The 11,652-nt window shown below is 41.2% G+C and overlaps 1 non-coding gene across 1 annotated transcript; it reads right to left on the reverse strand.

Moving 5' to 3' along the window:
* Positions 1-8,968: 8,968 nt before the first annotated feature.
* LOC130984419 (small nucleolar RNA R71) lies at positions 8,969-9,072 on the reverse strand. The gene has a single exon (XR_009088357.1). It is a non-coding gene; the product is annotated as a small nucleolar RNA R71 (small nucleolar RNA).
* Between the last annotated feature and the right edge of the window lie 2,580 nt (positions 9,073-11,652).

Raw genomic sequence — 11,652 nt, forward strand, 5'->3', positions numbered from 1 at the left:
CCATCACTAAGGTGGACCCGTTCTTTGATTTCCTTGTTATTGTTCTTCTGTTTTTTCGAATTTTAATGCTTATGTTTATCCATGTTTGTGTCTTATGATCATTAGTGTCTTGGTGTCTATGCCTTAAAGTTATGAATGTCCTATGAATCCATCACCTTTCTTCAATAAAAACGTGCCTAATTGATAAAAGAAAGAATTGCATGAATTTTGAATTTTATAATAGTTTAATTATTTTGATGTGGTGGCAATATTTTTGTTCTCTGAATGTATGCTTAAACAGTGCATATGTCTTTTGAATTTGTGGTTCATGGATGTTGGCTCTTGAAAGAATGATGAAAAAGGAGACATGTTACTGAGGATCTGAAAAATCAATAAAATGATTCTTGAAGCAAGAAAAAGCATTTCAAAAAAAAAAAAAAACCGAAAAAAAAAAACGAAAAAAAAAAGAGAAAGGAATAAGAGTTGTGATCCAAGGCAATAAGAGTGTGTTTAAGAACCCTGGACACCTCTAATTGGGGACTTTAGCAAAGCTGAGTCACAATCTGAAAAGGTTCACCCAATTATGTGTCTGTGGCATGTATGTATCCGGTGGTAATACTGGAAGACAGAGTGCTTTGGGCCACAGCCAAGACTCAATAAATAGCTATGTTCAAGAATCATCATACTTTACTAAGAGAATCATTAACACTATCTGGATTCTAAGTTCCTAAAGAAGCCAACCATTCTGGATTTCAAAGGATAGAGTGAGATGCCAAAACTGTTCGGAGGCAAAAAGTTAAAAGCCCCGCTCATCTGATTAATACTGATCTTCACAGATGTTTTTGGAATTCATTGCATATTCTCTTCTTTTTATCTTATTTGATTTTCAGTTGCTTGAGGACAAGCAACAATTTAAGTTTGGTGTTGTGATGAGCGGATAATTTGTATACTTTTTGGCATTGTTTTTAGTATGTTTTGATATGATATAGTTAGTTTTTAGTATATTTTTATTAGTTTTTAATTAAAATTCACTTTCTGGACTTTACTATGAGTTTGTGTGTTTTTCTGTGATTTCATGTATTTTCTGGCTGAAATTGAGGGACCTGAGCAAAAATCTGATTCTGAGACCAAAAGGACTGCAGATGCTGTTGGATTCTGACCTCCCTGCATTCGAAGCGGATTTTCTGGAGCTACAGAAGCCCAATTGGCGCGCTCTCAACGTCGTTGGAAAGTAGACATCCTGGGCTTTCCAGCAATATATAATAGTCCATACTTTGCCCAAGATTTGATGGCCCAAACCGGCGTTCAAAGTCACCTCAAGGAATCCCAGCGTTAAACGCTGGAACTGGCACCCAAATGGGAGTTAAACGCCCAAACTGGCACCAAAGCTGGCGTTTAACTCCAAGAAGAGTCTCTACACGAAATTGCTTCATTGCTCAGCCCAAGCACACACCAAGTGGGCCCGGAAGAGGATTTTTATGTCATTTACTCATTTCTGTACACCCTAGGCTACTAGTTTCTTATAAGTAGGACCTTTTACTATTGTATAGAAATCTTTTGATCACTTTTAGATCTCTAGATCATCTTTGGACATTTTAGTTCTTAGATCATTGGGAGGCTGGCCATTCGGCCATGCCTAGACTTTATGCTTATGTATTTTCAACGGTGGAGTTTCTACACACCATAGATTAAGGTGTGGAGCTCTGCTGTACCTCGAGTATTAATGCAATTACTATTGTTCTTTCATTCAAATTCCGCTTGTTCTTTATCCAAGATATCACTTGTTCTTCAACATGATGAAGGTGATGATTGACGCCCATCACCATTCTCACTCATGAACAAAGTGACTGACAACCACTCTTGTTCTACAAGCATTTGAGGCTTGGTGAATATCTCTTGGATTCCTGATTGCACGATGCATGGTTGATCGCCTGACAACCGAGTGCTCGCCTGACAAACGAGCCAACCATTCCGTGAGATCAGAGTCTTCGTGGTATAGGCAAGAACTGATGGCAGCATTCAAGAGAATCCGGAAGGTCTAACCTTGTCTGTGGTATTCTGAGTAGGATTCAATGATTGAATGACTGTGACGTGCTTCAAACCTGTAACCTACTGGGCGTTAGTGACAGACGCAAAAGAGTTATTCTATTCCGGTAGGGGAGGGAACCACACCGGTGATTGGCAGCACTGTGACAGAGTGTGTGCATTAGCTTTCACTGCGAGGATGGGAGGTAGCTGCTGACAACAGTGAGACCCTATACGAGCTTGCCATGGAAAGGAGTAAGAAGGGTTGGATGAAGACAGTAGAAAAGCAGAGAGACGGAAGGGAAGGCATCTTCATGCGCTTATCTGAAGTTCCTACCAATGAATTACATAAGTATCACTATCTTTATCTTTTATGTTATTTTCGTTCATAACCATATATATCTGAGTTTGCCTGACTAAGATTTACAAGATGACCATAGCTTGCTTCAATACTAACAATCTCCGTGGGATCGACCCTTACTCACGTAAGGTTTATTACTTGGACGACCCAGTGCACTTGCTGGTTAGTTGTGCGAAGTTGTGTAATGCCATGGTATTGGGCTACCACGTTTTTGGAGCCATTACCAGGGATTATGAGAGTTGTGAAAAAGTATAGTTCACAATTTCGCGCACCAGGACCCACATGATTGATAGCTCATCAAGGAAGGAGTCAAAGTGTACTTGCACTTTGGAACTCAACACATGCAGAGAATCAAAAGAAAAGAGGGGTTGGCGCCTCTTCCCACGCTAGGCGCCACTTCCCAAGTGGAAAAAGATAAATTGCTTTTAAATCCCACCACTACCCTCCCTTCAAGTCCTCAACATTTACATTCTCTCCTTTCATAATGCTGTATATGAGCACAGCTCTCTCCTTGGTCACCTCGGAGGTGTTGGATGTAGGAATCAAGGATCTTCTCACAAAGTCTAGCCACCCCCTAACTTGGGGGCTCAAGTCCCTTCTTCTCAACTAGTTGGGTTTCCCATCTTTGTCATTGATCCACTGCACATTTAGTACACAAATTTCGTTAAGGATTTCATCAAATTCTAGGTCTGGTTGCTTCATCCTCTCCTCATAACTCTGAGTGGAGTTTGTCCTCTTCACCATCAGCACCCTTTCTATGTTAGAGGAACTATAGTCAATCGACTTCCCTCTCACATAGCTAATGTACCCATAATGTTGCCCTGGTTGTGGCACGGCGTTGGCATAAAATTCCCTTACCACGCCTTCCACCACTTTCCTTGGTGGGTTACAAAAGAGTGCCCATCCCCTGTTGTTAATCTCAATGTTGATCTCATGGTGCTCATTCCTTCCCAGTTGGAAACCAACCTCTGGGATGATCTCCCTCTCACTCACCCAACCATAGAATTGGTTTTGGTTGAATGCGGAGAGGAATTTGTATTCATTGAAGGTTGAGCTTGAGGAATCAAAAGTTGGTTCTTTGGTCTTTCTTTTCTTTGAGGCTGAGGACCTTGGTGGTGCCATTGGGTGGAGAGAGACAGTGTATGTGTGTGTGTTTAAAGGTTCTGAGATAGTAATAGAGTATTACAAAGAAACACAAGAAAAACAAAAGTTTTGCTTCAACATCAAACTTAGGACTTGATGTCCCAATCAAGTAGAAAGATAGAGAGAAATGGGATGAAAAGAGAAAAGAGAAGAGAGAAAGAAAGGTCTGTGTGAGTTTCTATCGTGTGTGGGAAGGGGTTTGAAGTGGGAGGGAGATAGGGAAGTGAGGTTTTTATAGGGGTGAGAGTGTGGTTCGAATGATGGGAAAGGAAGAGAATTCAATATTTTCCCACTTGAGGAGTGGCGCCTAACATAGGAAGAGGTGCCAATCCTTATCCCAATGTGCCCTCTGCGTATGTTGAGTTCCAAAGTGCAAGTACACTTTGACCTCTTTGCTATCAACCAAGTGGGCCCCATTCAATCTCCTGAAAATGAAACTGAAACCCCATGAGTAATGACAATATAATCCTCCACATTCCTTTTTAATGCTAGTGAATGGATTTGCAACTGATGGGTGTCCCTTGGGACACCAAACTTAATTCATTTGCATCTCAATAAATTGGGTTCATCATTGGAGTTTTTAATGTGTTCATGGGGAAAAAGTAATTCTAATTCTTTCACATTCTGTTGCTTCTAATCTCTCCTGAACACATTAAAATTCACATTCAAGCATCCACTAATATATTAAATGCTTTCAAATTGAGTGGTATTGGGCTTATTAAGTGATCCTTGTATGGTGGTGGTCACACCAAACTTAATCTCTGGGCTTACTCTTCAAAATTTGGTTTATCCAAATGGTTGTAAGCCTAGATTAAGTAGGTGAGTGGCCACACAAAACTTAGCTTTTTAGCTAGTTCTTATCCCAATCACTATTCATCAGTAAATGCCTTCATCAAGTTGCATTTCCAGAAATAGGAGACAAAATAATTCATAAAGCTATCCTAACTATCAAAACTGAAATTAAACTTCCTAAGCTAATATTCACAATCTACTTCTAAGAAATCAATAAATCAAAAGGATATAAAGTGTTGGGGTGCTTCCCAATTAGTGCTTCTATATCGTCACTAGCTTGACGTTCTTCCTTTTTCAGTTGAGGTGGTAGCTCACTCTCCTTTCATCCAGTGAGTCTCCCAGGTAATGCTTGAGTCTATGGCCATTTGCAGTGAAGGTTCTTTGTGTTTTGTCCTCCATAAGTTCCACCTGACCATAGGGGTACACTTTGATGATGGTGAAGGGTCCTGACCATCTAGACTTAAGCTTCCCAGGGAAGAATTTAAGTCTAGAATTGTACAATAACACCTTTTGTCCTTCAGTGAACTCCCTCCTTGTTATCTTTTGATCATGCTACCTTTTTGTGTTCTCTTTGTAAATCTTTGCATTCTTATATGCTTGGCTCCTAAATTCCTCCAGTTCATTGAGTTGCCTTAGTCTCTTTTCTCCAGCGGCTTGCTCATCAAAGTTCAACAGTTTTAGAGCCCATAATGCTCTATGTTCAAGCTCAGCTGGTAAGTGGCAAGCCTTGCCAAATACCAATTGGTATGGGGACATCCCAATAGGGGTCTTGAAGGCTGTTCTGTAGGCCCATAAAGCATCGTCCAGCTTCTTAGACCAGTCCTTCCTTGAGCTTCCAACAGTTTTTTCAAGAATCCTTTTTTGCTCCCTGTTGGAAATCTCTGCATGCCTGTTGGTATGCGGATGATAAGGAGTTGCCACCTTGTACTTGACTCCATATTTGAAAAGGAGTGCTTCCACTTGTTTATTGTAGAAATGTGTTCCTCCATCACTAATGAGTGCCCTGGGAACCCCAAACCTGCTGAAAATGTTCCTTCTTAAGAAGCTCATTACGACTTTGTTGTCATTTGTTGCGGTGGCAATAGCTTCTACCCATTTTGACATATAATCTACAGCCACAAGTATATAATTATTTGAGTAGGAGGATGGGAAAGGCCCCATAAAGTCAATCCCCCATACATCAAATAGTTCTAACTCTATTATAAATCACTGTGGCATTTCATTTTTCTTGGGTAGATTGCCAGCCCTTTGGCATTCATCACATCTTGACACCAAGTCCTTTGATCCTTGAAAATGCTTGGCCAGTAGAATCCACATTGGAGCACCTTAGCGCTGTTCTTTCTCCACTAAAATGACCTCCATATGCAGATCCATGGCATTGCCAAAGCACCTCTTGTCCCTCTCCATGGGATATACACCTCCTCAAGATCCCATCAGCACACTTTTTGAACAAATATGGCTCATCTCAGATATAGTATTTGGCATCTTTGATGAGCTTTCTCCTCATGTGTTTGTTGATGTTGGTTGGTAGTTCCCTAATAGCTTTGAAATTGGCTATGTCTACAAACCAAGGGGTCTCTTAGATTATCATCAATTGCTCATCAGGGAAGCTTTCATTCACTGCAAGATGGTGTGCTCTTTCTTCTTCTTGTGGAATTCTTGAGAGGTGGTCAGCTACTTTATTCTCTACTCCACTCCTGTCTGTAATTTTGATGTCAAACTCTTGGAGTAGCAGGATCTATCTTATTAGTCTTGGCTTGGACTCTTGTTTACTAGCAAGTATTTAAGTGATGCATGATCAGTAAATATAATTACTATAGAACCAATGAGATATGATCTACATTTATCAAAAGCAAAGACAATGGCAAGTAATTCTTTCTCTGTAGTGGTGTAGTTCCTTTGATTCTCATTAAGAACTTTGCTGGCATAGTAAATGACATGCACCAATTTATCCTTCCTCTGTCCTAAAATAGCACCCACAACAAAATCTGATTCATCAAACATCAACTCAAAGGGTAAATTCCAGCATGGTGGTGCTATGATAGGTGCAGAGGAAAGTTTGTTCTTAAGTTTTTGAAAAGCAAACATGCATTCATTATCAAAAACAAAAGGCACATTAGAGACGAGTAGGTTGCTCAAGGGTTTGGCAACCTTAGAGAAGTCCCTAATAAACCTCCTATAGAAGCCAGCATGTTGATGAGCGGATAATTTATACGCTTTTTGGCATTGTTTTTAGTATGTTTTTAGTATGTTTTAGTTAGTTTTTACTATATTTTTATTAGTTTTTATTTAAAATTTACTTTTCTAAACTTTACAATGAGTTTGTGTATTTTTCTGTGATTTCAGGTATTTTCTGGCTGAAATTGAGGGACTTGAGCAAAAATATGATTCAGAGGCTGAAAAGGACTGTAGATGCTGTTAGATTCTGAACTCCCTGCACTCGAAGTGGATTTTCTGGAGTTACAGAAGCCCAATTGGCGTGCTCTCAATTGAGTTGGAAAGTAGACATTCTGGGCTTTCCAGCAATATATAATAGTTCATACTTTGCCCGAGATTTGATGGCCCAAACCGGCGTTCCAAATCAGCTCAAGACTTCCCAGCGTTAAACGCCGGAACTGGCACAAAAGTGGGAGTTAAACGCCCAAACTGGCACAAAAGCTAGTGTTTAACTCCAAGAAAAGTCTCTACACATGAAAGCTTCAATGCTCAGCCCAAGCACACACCAAGTGGGCCCGGAAGTGGATTTTTAAGTCATTTACTCACTTTTGTAAACCCTAAGCTACTAATTCTCTATAAATAGGACCTTTTGCTATTGTATTTTCATCTTTGATCAGTCCTATGCTATCTTAGATCAGATCTTGGTTCTTCTGGTTCCCTCTCTGGGGCCGAAGCCAATGATCACCATTATCACTTATGTATTTTCAACGGTGGAGTTTCTACACACCATAGATTAAGGTGTGGAGCTCTGCGGTACCTCGAGTATTAATGCAATTACTATTGTTCTTCTATTCAATTCAGCTTATTCTTGTTCTAAGATATTCATTCGCACCCAAGAACATGATGAATGTGATGATTATATGATACTCATCATCATTCTCACTTATGAACGCGTGCCTAACAACCACCTCCGTTTTACATGCTAACAAGGCTTGAATGTTTATCTCTTGGATTCCTTAATCAGAATCTTCGTGGTATAAGCTAGAATTGATGGCGGCATTCTTGAGAATCCGGAAAGTCTAAACCTTGTCTGTGGTATTCTGAGTAGGATTCAGGGATTGAATAATTGTGATGAGCTTCAAACTCGGGATTGTGGGGCGTTAGTGACAAACGCAAAAGAATCACTGGATTCTATTCCGACATGATCGAGAACCGACAGATGAATAGCCGTGCTGTGACAGAGTGCGTTGAACATTTTCACTGAGAGGACGGGACTGTAGCCATTGACAACGGTGATGCCCAACATACAGCTTGCAATGGAAAGGAGTAAGAAGGATTGGATGAAGACAGTAGGAAAGCAGAGAGACAGAAGGGACAAAGCATCTCCATACGCTTATCTGAAATTCTCACCAATGAATTACATAAGTATCTCTATCTTTATTTTATGTTTTATTCATCTTTTAATTATCAATCCTCCATAACCATTTGAATCCGCCTGACTGAGATTTACAAGATGACCATAGCTTGCTTCATACCAACAATCTCTGTGGGATCGACCCTTACTCGCGTAAGGTTTATTACTTGGACGACCCAGTGCACTTGCTGGGTAGTTGTGCGAAGTTGTGATAAAGAGTTGAGATTGCAATTGAGCGTACCATGTTGATGGCGCCATTGATGATCACAATTGCGTTGGAAATTAGACATCCTGGGCTTTCCAGCAATATATAATAGTCCATACTTTGCCCGATATTTGATGGCCCAAACAGGCGTTCCAAGTCAGCTCAAGAATTCTCGCGTTTAACGCCGAAACTGGCACAGAAGTGGGAGTTAAACGCCCAAACTGGCACAAAAGCTGGCGTTTAACTCCAAGAAAAGTCTCTACACATGGAAGCTTCAATGCTCAGCCCAAGCACACACCAAGTGGGCCACATAGAGGATTCCATACTTTCTTGTTCTCTTCTCTTTCATATGAGCATGAGCAAAGACAAAAGCATTCTTGTTGAGGCTGACCCTGAACCTGAAAGGACCTTGAAGCGAAAGCTAAGAGAAGCTAAAGCACTACTCTCTGTAGAGGACCTAACAGAAATCTTCAAACAAGAAGAAGACATGGCAGTCGAAAACAACAACAATGCCAACAATGCAAGGAAGGTGTTGGGTGACTTTACTGCACCTACTCCCGACTTCTATGGGAGAAGCATCTCTATCCCTGCCATTGGAGCAAACAACTTTGAGCTTAAGCCTCAATTAGTTTCTCTAATGCAACAAAATTTCAAGTTTCATGGACTTTCATTGGAAGATCCTCATCAGTTTTTAGCTGAATTCTTGCAAATCTGTGACACTGTCAAGACCAATGGGGTTGACCCTGAGGTTTACAGACTTATGCTATTCCCTTTTGCTGTAAGAGACAGAGCTAGGATATGGATGGACTCACAACCTAAAGAAAGCCTGAACTCTTGGGAAAAGTTAGTCAATGCCTTCTTGGCAAAGTTCTTTCCACCTCAAAAATTAAGTAAGCTTAGAGTGGAAGTCCAAACCTTCAGACAGAAGGAAGGTGAATCCCTCTATGAAGCTTGGGAAAGATACAAACAATTGATCAGAAAGTGTCCTTCTGACATATTTTCTGAATGGAGCATCATAGGTATCTTCTATGATGGTCTGTCTGAACTGTCCAAGATGTCATTGGATAGCTCTGCTGGAGGATCTCTTCATCTGAAGAAGACGCCTGCAGAAGCTCAAGAACTCATTGAAATAGTTGCAAATAACCAATTCATGTACACTTCTGAAAGGAATCCTGTGGACAATGGGACGAATCAGAAGAAAGGAGTTCTTGAGATTGATACTCTGAATGCAATATTGGCTCAGAACAAAATATTGACTCAGCAAGTCAATATGATTTCTCAAAGTCTGTCTGGAATGCAAGCTGCACCAGGCAGTACTAAGGACGCTTCTTCTGAAGAAGAATCTTATGATCCTGAGAACCCATCAATGGAAGAGGTGAATTACATGGGAGAACCCTATGGAAACACCTATAATCCTTCATGGAGAAATCATCCAAATCTCTCATGGAAGGATCAATAGAGACCTCAACAAGGTTTCATAAACAATAATGGTGGAAGAAACAGGTTTAGCAATGGCAAGCCTTTTCCAACATCTTCTTAGCAACAGACAGAGAATTCTAAGCAGAGCCACTCTGACTTAGCAACCATGGTCTCTGATCTAATCAAAACCACTCAAAGTTTCATGACTGAAACAAGGTCCTCCATTAGAAACTTGGAGGCACAAGTGGGTCAGCTGAGTAAGAAAGTTACTGAACTCCCTCCTAGTACTCTTCCAAGCAATACAGAAGAGAATCCAAAAGGAGAGTGTAAGGCCATCAACATGGCCGAAATTGGAGAGGAGGAAGAGGCAGTGATCGCCACTGAGGAAGACCTCAATGGACGTCCACTGGCCTCCAATGAGTTTCCTAATGAGGAATCATGGGAATCTGAGGCTCACACTGAGACCATAGAGATTCCATTGGGTTTACTTCTGCCATTCATGAGCTCTGATGAGTATTCTTCCTCTGAAGAGGACGAAGATTTCACTGAAGAGCAAGTTGATAAGTACCTTGGAGCAATCATGAAGCTAAATGACAAGTTATTTGGTAATGAGATTTGGGAGGACGAACCCCATTTGCTCACCAAAGAACTGGATGACTTTACTAGGCAGAGATTACCTCAAAAGAGACAGGACCCAGGAAAGTTCTCAATACCTTGTACATTAGGCACCATGACCTTCGAGAAGGCTCTGTGTGACCTAGGGTCAAGCATAAACCTCATGCCTCTCTCTATAATAGAGAAGCTAGGGATCTTTGAGGTACAAACTGCAAGAATCTCACTAGAGATGGCAGACAATTCAAGAAAACAAGCTTATGGACTTGTAGAGGATGTTCTGGTAAAGATTGAAGACCATTACATCCCTGCTAATTTCATAGTCCTAGAGACTGGGAAATGCATGGATGAATCCATCATCCTTGGCAGACCCTTCCTAGCCACAGCAAAGGCTGTGATTGATGTTGACAGAGGAAAATTGATCATTCAAGTGAATGAAGAATCCCTTGTGTTTAAGGCTCAAGGATATCCCTCTGTAACCATGGAGAGGAAGCATGAAGAGCTTCTCTCAAAACAGAGTCAAACAGAGCCCCCACAGTCAAACTCTAAGTTTGGTGTTGGGAGGCCACAACCAAATTCCAAGTTTGGTGTTGAACCCCCACATTCAAACTCTAAGTTTGGTGTTGGGAGGTTCCAACATTCCTCTGAACATCCGTGAGGAACCATGAGAGCCCAATGTCAAGCTACTGACGTTAAAGAAGCGCTTGATGGGAGGCAACCCAATGTTATATTTATCTATTTTCCATTGTTATTTTATGTTTTCTATAGGTTGATGATCATGGGAAGTCACAAAAATAATTGAAAAAGCAAAAACAGAATGAAAAACAGAAAGAAAAATAGCACACCCTAGAGGAAAACTTGCTGGCATTTAAACGCTAGTGAAGACAGCATAATGGGCATTTAACGCGTAGTCTAGCACCATTCTGGGCGTTTAACGCCAAAAAGGGGCACCAGACTGGCATTTAACGCCAGGAATGGGCAAGCAGCTGGCGTTAAACGCCAGAAAAGGGCAGCAGCCCGGCGTTTAACGCCAAGATTGGTAGAAAGGGCGTTTTGCATGCCACTTCGTGTAGGGATGAGCTATCCTTGACACCTCAGGATCTGTGGACCCCACAGGATCCCCACTTACCCCACCACTCTCTCTCTCTTCTTAACCCATTCACCAATCACCTCAATACCTCTTCTCCAAAAACCCCTCACCTATCAAATCCCACCATTCTCTTCACCACTCACATCCATTCTTCATAAAACCCCCCTACCCCACCATCCAAATTCAAACCACTTCCCCTCCCAAACCCACCCATAATGGCCGAACCCTACCCCTCTCTCCACCCCTATATAAACCCTTCTTAACTCCTTCATTTTCACACAACCTAAACACTACTTCTCCCCCTCAGCCGAACCACAAAAGCCCCCTCCATCTCCTCTATTTCTTTTTCTTCTACTCCTTTCTTTCTTCTTTTGCTCGAGGACGAGCAAACCTTCTAAGTTTGGTGTGGTAAAAGCATTGCTTTTTGTTTTTCCATAACCATTTATGGCACCTAA

The sequence above is a fragment of the Arachis stenosperma genome, chromosome 5 (genome assembly GCF_014773155.1).
Source record: "Arachis stenosperma cultivar V10309 chromosome 5, arast.V10309.gnm1.PFL2, whole genome shotgun sequence".
NCBI classification, from domain to species: domain Eukaryota; kingdom Viridiplantae; phylum Streptophyta; class Magnoliopsida; order Fabales; family Fabaceae; genus Arachis; species Arachis stenosperma.